Source organism: Condylura cristata, unplaced genomic scaffold (assembly GCF_000260355.1).
Source record: "Condylura cristata isolate star-nosed mole 26May11 unplaced genomic scaffold, ConCri1.0 scaffold00001, whole genome shotgun sequence".
Lineage (NCBI taxonomy): Eukaryota > Metazoa > Chordata > Mammalia > Eulipotyphla > Talpidae > Condylura > Condylura cristata.
The window spans coordinates 88,219,787-88,236,243 of NW_004567102.1; the positions used below are offsets into that span (position 1 = coordinate 88,219,787).

Genomic DNA, 16,457 nt, shown 5'->3' on the forward strand with positions numbered 1-16,457 from the left:
GGGCGGCCTCCGGCCCCGCCTCGCTCCCACCGCGGCACTGGCTCAGCCCAGGGGCGCACACTGGGGACACTCAGTGAGGACCCTCATCCGTGTCACCGGCCCAGGGCCGCTCCGGGCCAGGCGGCGCAGACACTTTTTCACCTTTTCTTTTGAAACCAGCGCCCCTGCTCCTGATCGCAAGCCCCAGGCTGGAAGCTGACCCCCGGCCAAGCCCTCACACCCTCCCCGCACATCACGCCCTGGGGTCCACTCCTGCCCTCCCTTCCCCTCCATCAGGGTGCCGGGCAGGCTCCCCGGGACATTTCTCGCCTCCTGCAACAGTTTCCCCACTGGCATCAGGCCAGCCCCCCCCCCAACCTTAGCAGTCAGCGGGCACACAGGCCTCAGAGCTCACCGCAGCCCTCCCTCGGTGCCGCACCTTGTCGCTGGGGTGTGGGGGACCCAAGCCCCTTTCTGGCACAGACTGGAGCACCCACATGCTCTCCTTCACCCCCAAGACACAGGGCAGGAGACTGTGCCTTCTCCAGCCTCTTCCTCTCCACCTCTGCCCACTCAAAGCCTGTCCTCCTGGGTGACCCATCCCACAGGCCACCTCCTCCGAGAGGACGCTGCTGACCCCCTGCCGACTGGGGTCCCCTCCTCGGGCCGACTGCCCAGCTCCCGGCCCTCCGGCATCCCCTCCTGGGCGCAGAGGGGGTCTTCTGCGAAACAGTAATGTTTCTAGTGCTTACAACTGTCCTTAACAACCTTCTCTGGGAACGGATATCTGTGCACGCTCCGATGTCTTATCGGTATGTGTTTCACCTCCTCTGAAAGACGGTGAAGCTCAGGGATGGGCGCTGTGGTTTATTCACTGCCGCATCCCCTTGCCATGTAGCATTTCCACCTGCTGGTCTTCAGCTCACGTGCGGGCTGGGCCGGCCCGCCGAGTCATCATCGCTTAGTAATAATTAAGACGCCCGGAAGAGCAGAGCTCGGCTCCACCGGGCCGCATCCCCGCACATGCTATCTTTAAGCTTCCCCAGTGATCTGGTAAAGTCAGTATTATTATCCGTACTTAACAGTAAATGAAGGCCCAGAGAATTATAATCACTCTTCTAAGGACATCAGCTACTTCGTAATGGAATCAGTATTCAAAGTCAATTCAGTTTAACTCTAAACCCCATTCCACATCTACGGTGACAGACTGCTTAATATATTCTCAGAAGGAAAGTTCATGTTTCGCTTGCTTGTGATTAAAAAGAGCAAATAACAACAGTTGAAAGACATCATAACGCGATTCAGATATTCCCCACACAGGTGAGCAGCGGAAAACGGGAGTAAGACAGGAGCTCCAGTGAAGAGCTCGGAGCAGGCTATAAAGTGGCATAAAAATGACACCGAAGTGAGAGCAGGTGGCCGAGATGATGCCACCAGACCAGGAGGCTGGCACATTTCACCAGCATGGGAAGCGGTTCAAAAAAGACAAGGACTGAAAGCGACTGATGTGTCCCAAATAAGGAAAACTCATGAGAAACAAGCAATCGCAGGAGTGAGGGGAAAAGGAGGGGAAGTGAATCCGCACCGGCGCCCTCGGGCTTAGCCACCGCGTCCCCAGATCAGAAATCGCGAGACAAGCAGGCCGTCAGATGACACAGGAGACGAGCGAGGGGCTCCCAGATGGCAGGGGACGTGTCCAGCTCCACACTTGGTTTTCTAGGAGTGTGAGTCGATTTTAAAAAGAAAAGCAGAACACCATGGGGGACGCAAGATGCAGTGGCTGGGAGCTACGCAACGCTACGAAGAATGACGGAGAGCGAGTTCCGGGGGTCCCAGCTGACACTGTCTCTGCAGTGTGAAGATGGGACTCTGACTTAAGGGCAAGAGCTGCAAAGACCACTGAAAGCGTCAAAGCATATTAGATAACTGTGCGCCACTACTCAAATCATTTGTAGCCAAAGTTGTTTTTCTCCTACCTACAAATAGAAAAATTGAAGTGTTTGAACTTAATTTCAACTTAGATATTTAAATGAAGCTATATTTATATAAACGCTGCAGAAGTAAATATTTTTAAATAGCAGGTCAAGTAAATAGCAAGCGTCACCATGAAAGGTTGATCAAACATATGCCAGCAGCAGGTTATCTAACCAACGAAAAGTTTGCTTGCATGAGTGACTGGGTGTGTTATTAAATGTCACTACAGCAGGATAACGGTGAGCTTTCTCAGACACAGGCAAGACATGCAACCTGCCCACCTCGACGGGTCCTTGAGTCCAGCCATGGTCCCCAGTAGAGAGGAGAGGGAAAAGCATTTCCACCTTCTTTAACCAACATGGAGAACAAAATGTCTGTCCAGCTGGGAAGAAAAGGGCCACTTGAATCATGGTTGTGCCACCTGCTTAATTTCATGACTTAGGACACGTTTCCTGCTGGCCGTGAGCCTTAGCTGTCAGTGAGGATAAAGTATGCAACCTCAAATGCCTGTTAGCGGTCTGGTGAGCCAATGTAAGCACTGGGGGATGTGGAGACTCTTCCGTGCAGAGACTATTCTCTTAGGAGTGATCGAGCGTGGGGCCCAAAGGAAGTTCCCCAGCGTTTTCATCCAGAGGAGGCAGGGCTGATTAAAGCAGTATCCAAGTTTTGAGTTGCAGTTACGACAGATTTTGATGAGGAAGGTAACTTTTAAATAAATAGGCTGACATTTCCATTTCTACAGCCCTCCCTAGTGGATAGAAACTTTCTCGGAAGAAAGAGACATGGCAAAGAATTTAGCTGGCCTCGGTTTATTGAGATTTAATTGCCTATTAAATGTTTGGGATGCACTGCTTGTGAGGCTGTTAGAGCACCCAGCAATAAAGACCAAATCAATAAGCTCTGTCAGAAGTATGGATTACAGTCTTATCAGTGAACATCATCATCACCAATAACTGTGAAAGATAGTGCCACACTCAATGTTCACGTTATTTCTAACCAGGGTTCAGATGACCTCGAGGACAAGGGAGGAGCAGCTGGGAGGAGGGGGGGGAAGGAGTCATGGGTGCTATTACTTCTTTCAAGCCATTTCATTTACCTGGGCTGACCTGGGAGACATCGTGGCATTAGAACGATACCAGTTTCACCCCACTCATCAATGACCATGATCTTTATTAGGCTCCGACTGTGTCCAGAGCAACCACTCTGCTCTTGCCGCACTGTCCAACCCCATGAGAATCAGTGGTGTAACTTGCCCAACCCCGCCCCCAGCTTCAGGAGTGGCCCTCATATATCAGCACACTTCCTCTAAAATGAAGTTTATTTTTAAAGAAGATCTGGACTGATCTCAGAACTGCTGTCCAAAGAACATATTTTTCAGTTCATATCCAGACAAATAATTGCCTTATAAAACAAAAGAAACAACTGTCATCAGAGAAAAATGACAGGATCCAGACTTTCCAAAAATTACATTCATAATGTCTGGAACACAAGTACAAAATTACCCAACACTTGAAAGAACAAGGAAAATAGAGCACATTTTCAAGAGAAAAGAAAATCAATGACACAAACACTGAGATAACTTTAACTTTGGAACTATAGGCAAAATTTTAAAGTGGCTATCATTACTATCCTCAATGAAGAAAAATAATCTCCTGAGGTACATGGAAAGAAGACAAGCAGAGCAACAGACATTGTGAGGAAGAATCACATAGAAAATCTAGAACTAAAACTTCAATGTCTGAAATAAAAATTTGTATAGATTTAATAACAGACTGGAAGTTAAGAGGAAACATTAGTAAAAAAGAGAATTTTAGAAAAAGGGAACAGATTTCAGTGGGTTGGTAGAAAATATCAAGTTGTTTAACATATGTGTAATTGGAGCTACCGGAAGGGGAGTGGGGAAGAATATAATGCTCTGATCTTTAAAGTAGGTGATGAAATAGATAGATGTGTACATTCAAGATGTTCAACAAACACCAAAAAGGATGAGCATGAGTTGCACATATACAGGTACAGCAGTCAAAAGCGGAGAAACAAAGATAAGGAACAAGTTCTGAAAGCAACAAAAAAAGAAACAGCCTCACATCACTGTTCAATAATGTAATTCACATTACACAATATCAGACACAATGGAGACTGAGAGAGTATTTAAAGGTTTCAATATATAATAGGAAAAAATAAACCTTGCTCAACCCAGAATTCTATATCCAGTGACAATATCCTCTGGAAATGAAGAAAAAGTAAAGACATTTTAAGGTGAGGGGGAAAATAGTGAGACTTGCCTTACAAAAAATTATTAAGGAAGCTCTTAGGACTGTAGGACAATGATATCAAATGAAAATTCAGATCTTCAGAAAGGGATAAGAGCACCAGAAAGGCTAAACACCTGAGTATTTACATAAAAGACAATTATGTGAGGATTATTATTATTATTATTATTATTTTTGAATCATCTTAAATGATTCAACACACATGTAACTGTTGACTGTGGATTGAGCTATGTCCCCCACAAAAATTTATTACGTGGAGATGATAACACTCATTGTAACAGTATTTTTAGAAGGGTCTGTAAGAAGACAGTAGGTTTAGATAAGGTTATAACGGTACTGTCATGATGACAGGGTTAGTGCTCTTGTACAATCAGAACAGATACAGAGAACATCATCTCTCTGTTAAGTGAGGATACAGTTAGAAGGCGATCTTCTACAAGACAGGAAGAGGGCCTTTCCAGAGCTAACCACACTGGAACTCTGAACTTGGAAGTTCAGATTCCAGGACTGTGAACTGTAAGAAAATGAATTGATGTCGTTTAAGCTACCAGTCGGTGGCGTTTTACTATGTAACTGCATTGCCTAAGACAACATTCAAAACAAAAGAGTCCTTAAGTTTCCTGTGGAATTTAAAACACACACATTTATAACAATCATGACAAGTGCAAGATAAAGAATGGGAGAATGGGTGAGGACCTTACATGTAGCGAGTCTTTTACATATTTAGCATATTTAAATTAAGTGGTGCAATATTATTACTGAACAGACTAAAAAAAAAAAAGACTACGCATTACAACTGCTATAGTAAAACTCAAAGTAAATAAAAATGTTGACCTAATGAGCGACAAGTTTTACAAAATATTAATTTCCAAAAAGAAATGAGAAACAGAGAAACACAAATAGAACGACAGAGAAGTTGCATAGTAACACCCACATTCAACCGTAATATTTTAATGAAATAAACACTCCAGCTAAAAGGCAGAGACTCAGAATGTTCAGAACAAAAACTGTCTACGAGCTACATTTTAAATATTAGGTGCAAATCATTTGAAAGTAAATGAATAAAATGTGCACCAAGTAAAAACAATTATGAGGCAGGGAAGACAATATCAGAATCACAAATGACTAAAAGACAAAATTATTATTAAAAAGGACAAACTCACTCACACCTTCCTATTCCTTCTAGCCTTTGAGTTGGGTGACGTGTCAACTCTCTGTTAGCTCTTGGTCAGTCTGGACGGCGTGTGTCCCCACTGCTCCCAGCTTCCCAGGTGCACAGACGCAGGGTCCTGGCCCCATCCAACCTTCTTAGTGGGTAAGAGACCCGCGGCCCGTCAATAGTAACTACTAATAAAGTACCCAGGGCCTGGGGCCAACAGTGGTGATTCTTTGACAAAAGTCTATTCATTGCCATTTTCACTGGCTTTCTTTCTCCCCACCCCCCTCATCCATCTTTTTATCTCAAATAATTCTTCTATTTTCATCTTTAGTTGCTTAGCAGAAATTACATTATGGGAAGTAAAGAATAGGAGTTAGGAAAAATGCAATTAAAAAAACCTATCAACAGATGTGTATTAGGACTAAAATGAAGGCATTTAATTATAAATATTGCCTTGGCAAAGGTGTGTTAAATTACAACACTTCCATCTCTCCAAACCTTTTCTAAATATGTCCCAATGAACAAGATGTCTCTACTTGAAAGAAGAGCAGGTAAGCTTAATAGTGAGTTTAAACAATTCTTGGTATAATCTATTTGACATTTTTCCCCAAAATTAGCAAATGGAGAACTCTATATGAGTGGCTCCCAAGAAGGAAATTGTGATTATTGTGATTTTATTCATTTATTTATTTTTGCTTTCAACAAATTAAAGAATAAAAGATGGACTCGTTAGGCTAGAAATAGAAGTATCACAAGAATAACTCAATGACAAATTACTATGTATTTTAATATAATTTTGAAGTCATTAGGAGAATGAAGTGATGTTGCTAGATTAAAACCTCCTCTATTACCAAACACTATTTATCAGAACAAGGGGTCACCCATATAACGCGTAAAGGAAGAACAGATGACGCTGAACCTATTTTAACAAGCAACACGTATGCAGAGACATATGTATCAATTAGAAAAATACCCAGGCAGCTCTCTGGCCCACCTGTCACTGTGCAGGTGCCTCTTTCTTCTTTCTCCTTTTCTTAATAAACTCGTCCTTCTACACTGTAAAATAAAAATAACCCGACCCATAGAGAGATACATTTCTAACAATTTTTGCTTACTAGTTGTCAAAATTAGGCACTCCTAATTTTCTGTAAAACAATAATGATATCACATTCCAGTCGAAAGAGCTAACACCAAGGCTAATGATACTGGGGAACAAAAATACCCTAAATTTCAAATTTCACTCATGTTTTGGTGGTCGTTTTATCTCACCGTGATATACAGAGACATTTAAAATGAGTAAAAGGCAATCTTGTCACTTGCAGTTATTTTGTCCTATAAATTGCTAAACTGAATATCACCCTATTTAAAGTGTCAAATACCGAACCCTTGCTCCTGAAAGCAATGGAAATTCCCACAAGCTCTGGTCTCAACATTTTTAACTGATCCACATGACATCTTGGCAGATGAGTGATTCTCATCCTGTCGACTCCTTAGCTTTGACTTATGGCCATAGCTCTCTAACTCATGCCTGAGTGAAGCTTCTCTAACCTTCTCCGTGAATCACACCCCAGCCTTCTTGAGCTCAAGAGAGTAGGCAGCACTTTGGCACAAAGTTTGGAAACCATTTGAGTAACAAAATCACCAAGAAAAGTCATAAACATCCTGAAAAATGGTCCTAATTCGGCACCGGCAGTATTGTAAGAATTGAATCAAGAAGGGAGTGCTGCCAGGTGACCTCAGCTAGAAGCCGCCCTTGATACGCAGACTTTTCCCCAAGCTGCCTGTTCTGTGAGTGATTAGGAACATGCCATCAGAATTGAACTGAGGGATAAAAATACATTTTAGCATGTAGGAGAATTCGCAAATATGCACTCCATGAATAATGAGGATTGACTGCATTGCATTAGGAGGAAGTTCTTCAGAACAATGGAGTGAAAGGCACGTTTGCAAAAAGGAAACCATACAATCGATGGCTATTAGAATCGAGCCTTTTCATTGTTATAAAGATGATGGCATGAAGAACAAAGCATCACAGTTTTAATATTCCCCTGAACACATTCAAAAAGATGCACCTGTTTTATTCTTTAAGCCTTAATATTGACAGTAACACAACATGGCAACGACTCAAACCTACAATAGCAGGCACCAAGTCAGCAAACTTCGAACCTCCGTTCCTAGGCGAAACGCTTTCATTGCCACTGAAGTATTCAAAGAATTACATGATTTTCAAAACAAATATATCTCGGTAAATGTCAGCCAAGTAGTCTGAAGATCACTGACTCTAATGGAAAGGAAGGCTAACGCCGCAGGGCAGGTGACTGCAAACTACGCCAAACTCCAAACCGAATGGCATCCAGCGTGAGGTCCACCAGCGAGATGGGCGGGCGACGGGTTTGTACACACAAATCTGGAACTGTCACTTGTCCAGAGTCCCGACTTTGTGCATTCCATCATCACAGACAAAAGTATCTCTCATAAGTTATTTTTCCTACTCTTTTTCATAAACACAGGTTTCCAGTAATTTTGCATGCCCCAAATATAGGTTCCTAAGGATATCCACAAAAAAAAAAAAAAAAAAAAAACTAATTCCTGAGCACCCTACTGAAAAGCTAGTATTCTACAAACACAGGCCAATCTTAACGTTCAGTCTCATGTGGGTCCCTACCAGAGATGGGAACGTCACTAATTCTGTGAATGTGATTAATTAGCACCAGCTTTTTGTAGCTTGTTTTTGTAAAGTGACATCATGTAGAATCCATCTCTTAATTTTTTACAACTGAAATTAATTTTCCATGTAGCACTGAGGTAAATTTATTTCACTATTTTTTTAAAATGAAGACGATAAATGTAATTAAACAACTGGTGCTAAGTAAAATAAAGAAGAAAGTGTTTTCCTTGTGAACTAATATAAATAATCAACTCGTGCGTTAAACCGTTCAACCGAACATATTCCCAGGCCGCAGCCCATGATGATCGTGCAGGAAACACGTGAGGGCAGCTGGCGCCCGGCGCTCCCCGATCACAGCAGCGCCGACGCCAGCGTGTCCGTGGCTGTCCTCACGGCTTCCATCGACTCATCACCATTCATGGCCAACAGAATGATCCGTTAGATGGCCAGTAAAAAATTATTTGCCCCGCAGACCAGACCTTATCTGGAATCCCAGCCTTAACTGCAAAGGCATGATTCCACTCGCACAGTATTTTCTAACTTGCCAGCTAACCTGCAATCTCTTAGGTAGAGGGTGAGCTTGGCAATTCTGCGTGGAGCGAATCTGCTGCACAAGCTCCCTGCCGCATCACCAACTCTCCTGTGCAGTATCATCCTCAAGGGTAAGGGGGTATTGGTATGTTCTAGGGTTACGGCAGGATCGCATGGCCCACGGCATTAACGTTCTTACTACATCGTGTGTCGCAAGTACTTAGTAAAGGTTAGCAGCTATTCCGAAGCAGTAAAAATTGACCCCATTTTCCAAAGTGAATTGGAAAGAGCTTTGAGGTCGTCATCAAAATGATCTTACCTTCTTAAGATACATCTGGAAGTATTTGTTAAGATTCTTCTCCTAAGGTCTCTGCAGATAGCGAGAAATTAGAATCCCGTATGTACTACTGCTTGGGGAGTGGAAAGTGGCCACCGCCTTCGGCAAACAGTGATAGAGAGTCAGCAGGAGCCGGGGAGTCTGTCCACAGGCACGCGGCAAAAGAAGCCAACGCAGCTGTGCACACAAAAGCCGGTAAAGGAATGTTCTAATCAGTGTTGTCCTCAGCTGCAAGAGGTGAGAGGATCGAAATGCCCAGCGATTAGTAAGTGGATGGACACGTGTGTGTGGAGAGGACACGCAATGAAACACTACCTGACCATTAAAAAGGGTGAGAGGCCAGACCGGCCCCTGTTGTAACACGCTGAGTGAAGGAGGCCCTTGCCAGACCACGCGTCAGGTGTTGTTGAAAGTCCACAGACAGCGTCCACGGCCCTGCAGGGGAGGGTGCCCCGGGAGTATCTTTTGTGAGTGATGAAAAATCTTCTGAAATGGACGGTGAGGATGACGGTACAGTCTGGGAACATATTAAAGCTCACCCAGCGCCACGGCATAGCCGGGTGAGTTTTAAAGTTTGTGAGTTGTGTCTCAGAAAGTGATCTGTCCCCAACACCCACAAAAACATGTTCACGAGTCACTTGTGAAAGTGCTTGGCAAAGGACAGACACTCAGTGCTCCTGTAATAAGCCAACGAATACATGCCCTTCCTCTCCATTAATGGATGTTTCCTTTCCTGCGTTTACCCACCATACACGCCTGCCATTGTGGGAAGAAGTGAACAGACATCTTGCATTTGGGTGCTTGTCTTAATATGTGGCCAAGTTTAGTTTTTCAATATCCCAGAGTCACTACCCCTAGAAGTGCTTGAGGAGCTGGAGGTGCGCTAATGGCCTGAAAAGGGGGAGACGCACACATCACACCTAATGCAGAGAACCCCATTTGCTTAAGTTACTCACTGTCTCCTAATTGCTATGGGGTCCAAAGTAAGCATGAACAAGATTTAGACCAAACTGCTGGGGACATTAAGTTCATGCATTTACACGTCCAGAAAATGTTTACTGGCTAATTAAGCTCTCGGCCCCCAGGCCACAGGGGTCTTGGTCGCAGCCAGCGGGCGGAGGTGAGCCCAGGCAGTGAGCACCAGGCCTGCTGCCCAGGCCTGGGCCTCTGGAGCTGCCAGCGGCTGAGGGGGCAGGCGGGGTGCTGAAGCTGCCGGAGTCCAGAACAAGACAGACAAAAGGGGAAACCGGCGGCAGAGACAGAAACGCACGCGATGCACGGAAGCCACAGTCCTCAGCCACGCCCAGGGAGAAAGCCCGTGGCTTCCGTTAGCCGTGAGGCGGCTGTTCCACAGGACGGAGGCGGTGCAGCAGTACCGCCTCAGACAAGACACAGGACTCTCGCAGTGCGGGAAACCAGCGGGGGCCACAGGCCTCAGAAGGAAGGTGTGCACGCGCCCTGCACGCTGCGTCGCCTCCCATCCGCCACAGGCCCGCACGCCTGCGCCCGGCCGCGGGCTCGTGCCGCACCCCTGAGTGTTTCTGGAAGGGCAGCTCCCCGCAAGGCACACCCCGGGAGGCGTAACAGCAGCATCCGGCCCGTCACGCACAACTGGGCTTCGCGAGGGCCGGGCGTGAGGTGCAGCTGGCACGCCGGGGCGAGCGTCGCCCTCCACACACAGCCCACAGGCTCTGGGGTCCAGGGGCCGGGCCTGGCCTCCCTGCCCCAGGACGCACAGTTCCGCGGGTCCGTCTGTCATGACAGCCAGGCCCGCGGCGCTCGCTGAAAGGCCGCCCCGCAGGTAAAGTCAGAGGTGTGAGGGCGCATGAAATCAGGGTGAGCGCCAGGTGACACTGTTAGTGAGTTTAAAACTCATCTTTAACGGGTCAGTACTCGCCTGCGTCCCTGCAAGGGACGGTGCAAAAATCCTTAGCTCTCCACGATTCAGCGACTCAAACCTACTCCAAGTAATGACTCTTCAGGACAGTGCATCAACTGAAGGTCACGTAACGGGAAGTGTTTCCCGCGAACCCACGGGGCTGTCCACACTGCGCGACGGGAAAGGAGCGAACCCCGAATTTCTGTGGGGAAATCTGGGGGCCGTGGCCCACCTCTCTCCCTCACCTCTCTGCTGGGCGCGCCCTTCTCGGGCGCCCGGCACAAGCACAGACTCTCCCTGGTCCGCCTCTTGTAAAAGATCGAGGTTCCCTGAGCCCCGGGCTCTGCTCCTGGCGCACCCTCTTCTGTGTGTGCAGGCGCCATGGGGCCCTGCACCGCACCCCAGGACCCGGGACCTGCTGGTCGGTGACTCTGCCCGGAGCGACACGACACCCCCTCTTCTGGCCCACGAGCCCCGTCTCTCGGCGCCGCGGCCACCGCACCGGCTTCTGGCTTCGGGGCCACCTGCCGTGAGTGACCCTCAGGCCCACATGTGCCCGCCACCGCTGCCACCTGCTGTCCCAGCTGCGAGGCCCTCTCCGCTGGTCTTGTCTTCCGTGTGTTGGTTTTTGAGTCCGCAAAGCACATTTAGAAAATTCACCACCAGGATGAAATTAAGCACGTGTTTTCCTTTTCATCAAGGACATCCCCTACCGCTCCTTAGTTTTCAGCATTTTAGACTGAACGCTGCGGGCTCACACTGTCAAAGCCTCGGCTGTTCATCACCGGAGCCAAGGGCGCACTGAAGCCCACCTCTGAGCCCCCCGACAGTCTGCGCCCCGCTGTCCCCTGCGTCCCGACTTCCCCGCCGCGTCCCCGCCTCTTCTGTAACACTAGTTGGTCCTACACTTCAGATCTGCGCAGTGAAGCAAGCCAGGCAGCCACAGACAAACACCACGTGAACTCACTCATTTCTGGCCTGTAGAGAAAACAAACTGGTGAACCAGACACAGCTGCTTTTGAGATGAGCCTGTGACGGGCGCTGAGCTTAGGGGTGCGCCTGACCACGAGCCCTGTTAGCCGTCTGAATGCTGCGTCTGCAGGCTCAGACGCTTCAAACTGTTGTTTTTGCACGCTGAAACCTTGGAGACGTCGGTTAAAAGGCAATCGCTTGGTTTTGGCTTTTTCATACTTAATATTTAATCCAAACTGAATGAATCTCTGTGAGAGGGAATTCCATAGATGTAGCGACACAGAGATATCGCACAGCTAAATAAGTGAACTTTGCAGATCATGCTGTGATTAAATGACAAGACATTTTATGCCCCCGTTTCAATATCTTAATCATTTATCATAAAGCTTGTTTCTTTCTTAAAGAAAAAGTCAACTCTGCCTTTATAAAGTTCTAGATACTTTCCCCAAATAATGTCAGCACTAACGTGACCTACGGCGAACTTCAAAGTTGCATCCGATTCCGTGAGAAATCTGTCTACACGCACGTCCTCTCCTCCCTTGCAAATGTTAACACCTTCGTCACGAAAACTCTGAGAGAACCAGAGCCCAGGCTTCGCCTGGGTGCTCAGGGCTCAAGATGGACGGCCTTGGGTCGCCGCACCCCTCTGCGGCCCCGCTGGCTGAGAGGACCCGGGGCCCTCACTGGCGTCTGTGGAAAACTCCTCCCAAGAGCACATCCCCGGCCTGGTCTCCGCGCCTTCCACTGCCGTCCCAGCTGCCTCTTCTCCAGACAGAGCCAGGGCCCGTCAGTGGGCTGGCCAGGCCTCCGCCCAGCGGCGCACGGCTCCAAGGAGTGGCCCCGTTTGTCCTCCACGGGGCCCCTCAAGGCCATTACCGTCACAGACGAACTCTCCGTTGCCCACTGATGTTAGAGCCCGCGGGGCTCGCGTCCAGGGCGGACTTCAGGCCTGCCAGGTGGCGTCAGAGGGCGGCTGTGGGCTGCCTGTGGGCTCCCGTAACTCATCCACAACATCTCATTTCTGTTCAGAATCAGCCTCGGGTCTCGTGATGAGGCAGGCTCAGGCACCCAGCACTCACTCTCGAGTGCGCACTCCGGCAGCTTTTGGCACGCTCGGTGCTGTCTGCACGCACGGTCCCCCCCCCCCGCAGGCTTTTGCATCTCCCCCAGGGCCCACCCTGCTGCTGCATGCCCGTCCCCTTCGGACTGGCCTTGCAGACTCGCCACCCAGCTGGGTCTGGCTTTGTCGCCGAGCGTGACGTTCCAAGGCCCATCGGCACGCGGCTACTTTGGGGGCGGAAGGAAGCCACGTTGCCCCGGAAGGCCACGTGGAGTCAGCTCACAGCTGCCTCTCCCGCTTGGGGGAGGCTCGACGCCCCCTGGAGCCCGTGTGCCCTCTGGCGCGTCTGCACTGATCCCGGGGCTGCAGGAGCGGCGCGTACGCTGGGCTGAGGCCGGCTGCGGCGCTGCGGGATCCTGGCTCATTGCGGCACCGGCTGAGGCCCGCGCCCACCCCGCTGGCACCAGCGTCCAGCGAGCAGCGCCCTCAGCTCACGTGCCTGTCCAAGGCGACGCTCCACAAAGGGTCTGAGCGCGTCCCACACACGTGGGTGACGGTGGCCCCTTACTGACGATCACAGCGGGGGGCCTCCGCTCCCAGATTCACAGGGAGAAGCCTCAGGAAACGGTGCTTTGGCCATGAACCACCCTTATTTCGGTCGACACGTAGCACTGGACTAGTGGGGGGACAGCCATGATTTTGGGGGGACAGCCATGATTTGACGTGTGTGAGATGATCGCCCCGTAAGGCTCGCCAGCATCCGTGGCCTCCCATCAGTACATCGCTTTTCGGGTGATGAAAACTCCGAAGCTTCCAGCTCAGCCACGCTCAGGAGAAAGGAGAGTGGCGTCTCCATGCTCCACCCGTGTCTCAGAGCTGGCGCACCTGCAAACGGCCAGATCTCACCTTGGCCACCCTTCTGGCCTAAAACCAAGCCGGGGCCTCCCTGGGGGCCTAGGGTTAAGTCTCTGCACTACCACACTGCAGCACAAGTTCAAGCCCCGGCCGGGTGGACAGGGCACAGCAGACGGCTCCTGTCCACCCGCTGCTCCCCTCAGCAGTGTTTCAGCCCATCTGCCTGTTCCGCTCCCCGCTCTGTGTCTGGTGAAGCCTCTCGCCCCCTGCACCTCTGGCCTGCACCCCAGTCCTTGTATGCATAAACAAATAAAAATAAACCTTGAAAAAAAACCCGACAAACCTGGGCTGGGCTCCTGGTTGAAAATATAATTTAAATGTAATTACACTAAAAAGGTCAATGAAAAGTGACACTAGAGTCACAAAACAGAAAATGAACTATATTAGCATCCAAATTACTATGTCTGCTGATTGTAGCAAAAAAAAAAAAAAAAAAAACACTCGCTAAGTGAGTAAAAGGCGGAGAGGCAGGTGACCCCAGCTGGCGTGGGGCTCGCGGCTCCGCTCTGGCTCGGGCAAGCCGGCTCGCTCTCAGCTTCCTCAGCCAGCGGCAAACACCTCTCAGGCTTCACAGAGTCAGTTTTGTTTCTGGTGATCAGAGGGAGGAAGAGGGTTAGGAGACAGAGAGGTGAGAGCATGCAGAGAAACAGTTCAGAATTTTGATTAAACAGAAATGAAGCAACGAGAAAGAAAAAGCAGGTGAACAGCGGCGGTGACAGGTGGGGGGTGGCGGGACATGGGTGCGGGCGAGGGGGCGCCCCGGGGCGCCGGGCGGCCGAGCGCCAGGGCTGTGCCGAGCCCAGCAGCCGCACAGAGTCGCACGCTCACAGCGCCGCGTGCCCTCCTCCCTTGTCCGCCTCCTCGCCCACGTGAGCCAGGCACCGGCCGCCCACGACCCCTCTGCCCACCGTGGTGGGGGAGTCGGGCGTGAGCCAGGCTCCGGCCTGCAGCGCCTGCCGGTCCCCGCAGGAGGGGACGGAGCGAGCAGGACCTTCCAGGCGCCGTTCACAGGCGCAGTCTGCTTGGCGGGAAAAGCGCCCGTGGAAACGGTGATGCGAGAGCCGGATTCTGCCGGGATTTGTCGGAACAACCACACTGAATACCTGGCCTGGGTGTCCCAGAGGCTCGGCCACGGAAATCGTATTCCAGGTAGTGTCTACTAATAATGTTTACTAATATTACTTTAATATTATTTACCAATAATATCCATACATAAAATTTGCTACTGTTTTGCTAAATCTCAGCTAGCATGAGGAACATGCACCTGGGGTTCATTACTTGTACACTATCAAGCGCTACCAGTAGATGAGACAGAGAATGCCGTCTCTGCCTTGCTCGCACAGATACGGAAAGTCTGTTACTTTCCATATGCCATCATAGAGGCACGTTTAATCACAGCTAAATTCTTTGATATGTTTTATCTCCCCGAAAATCCACTAAAAGTAGCTGAGGAAGAGAGCATGTGATGACATATTAGAATTTAGCAAAGTTATCGCGAGAACATCACACTCAAAGTTTTATTCTCTCTTCTGTCTGCAACCTCTGGATGTATATGGTGACTAATATATCTAAATGTATTTCGTATATCAATATTTTTATTATGTTATTTCTTAAGATGACAACTGCAAATAATAACTAGTGCTGAAAGAAAATACCAGAACCACCAATATTTTTCTTTTCTTGACATACTTGCAGATATATATTTTTATGCTTATAACAGAAGTTAATAAAGAAACATGCCCAGCTTATTATTTCCAGATTGATTGCAAAAACAGCTACTACCCTTTTTGATGATGTGGAAGTTTATACATGCATTGATGAAGCAGGCGCTGTGATAAATGACTTCAAGAAAACAGCGCCTCTCTGCTTTCCTCCTTTCTCCTTATAACTTGCATTCTGAAGCAAAACGTCCTGGGCCTGTCTTTCGGAGGAAGAAGTGACCATTTGCAGAACAGCTGCGTTTCCACATCCACTGCTCAGCTGTCTCCACACAGCACATCACTGCTAATTTTAAATAAAAGCTGACGCCTCACTACTTCCTTACTGTCGCTGCACCTGCTTCTACTGCAGACGAAACAAATACGACGCTCTCCTTGCTCTTCACTGTTTTCCTTAACCCCGACCATTTATTTCAAGGCAAGATGGCGCCAGCTACCGTCTCACTGTTGGGCGAGGCAGCGGAGAAGTGCCCTCGCGTTCTGTCTGGGCTCGCTTCCCTGCCTGAGACATCAGCAGCGGGCTCAAGGCGGGGAAGTCGCGTCCCCAGCTGCGAGCAGAATAGGTCCCAAGGGCACCTCTGGGAAGTGAAGAGACACCTGGGCGGCCTGCCAGGGAGCCCTGCCAGCGCCCCCGGTTCCAGCCAGGCGAGCGCCCGACAGCGTCCGTGCCCGAGGGAAGTCCTGCCCGCGGCGCTACCCGGGAGCCCGAGCACCCACGCATGGCACACTCAGCTCTCTCTCATCCCTCTTTTCCTCCGCAGCACCATCAACATCAGCCTCGGGCCCTCGTGACACTCACACGTGCATCTGTGTTGTCACGACTCCCCTAACCGGGCAGCGCCCGCCCGCTCCGTGAACACCGGGGGCTGCAGAGTCTGAACTGTGCGAGCGTGCACGGCGGTGCGGCTGTCCTCAGCGACGCCCTGTCGCCCTCTGCCCCTCCAGGCTTCCCCGACGCGACACTGGCTTATGGCGGACCTCGGGGCTCACCACCG

General features: G+C 49.3%; 1 protein-coding gene across 1 annotated transcript in view; it reads right to left on the reverse strand.

Annotated features, from left to right (window-relative positions):
- Positions 1–16,457, reverse strand: part of PARK2 (parkin RBR E3 ubiquitin protein ligase) — a 945,331-nt gene that overhangs the window by 782,525 nt on the left and 146,349 nt on the right. The window lies entirely within an intron of this gene.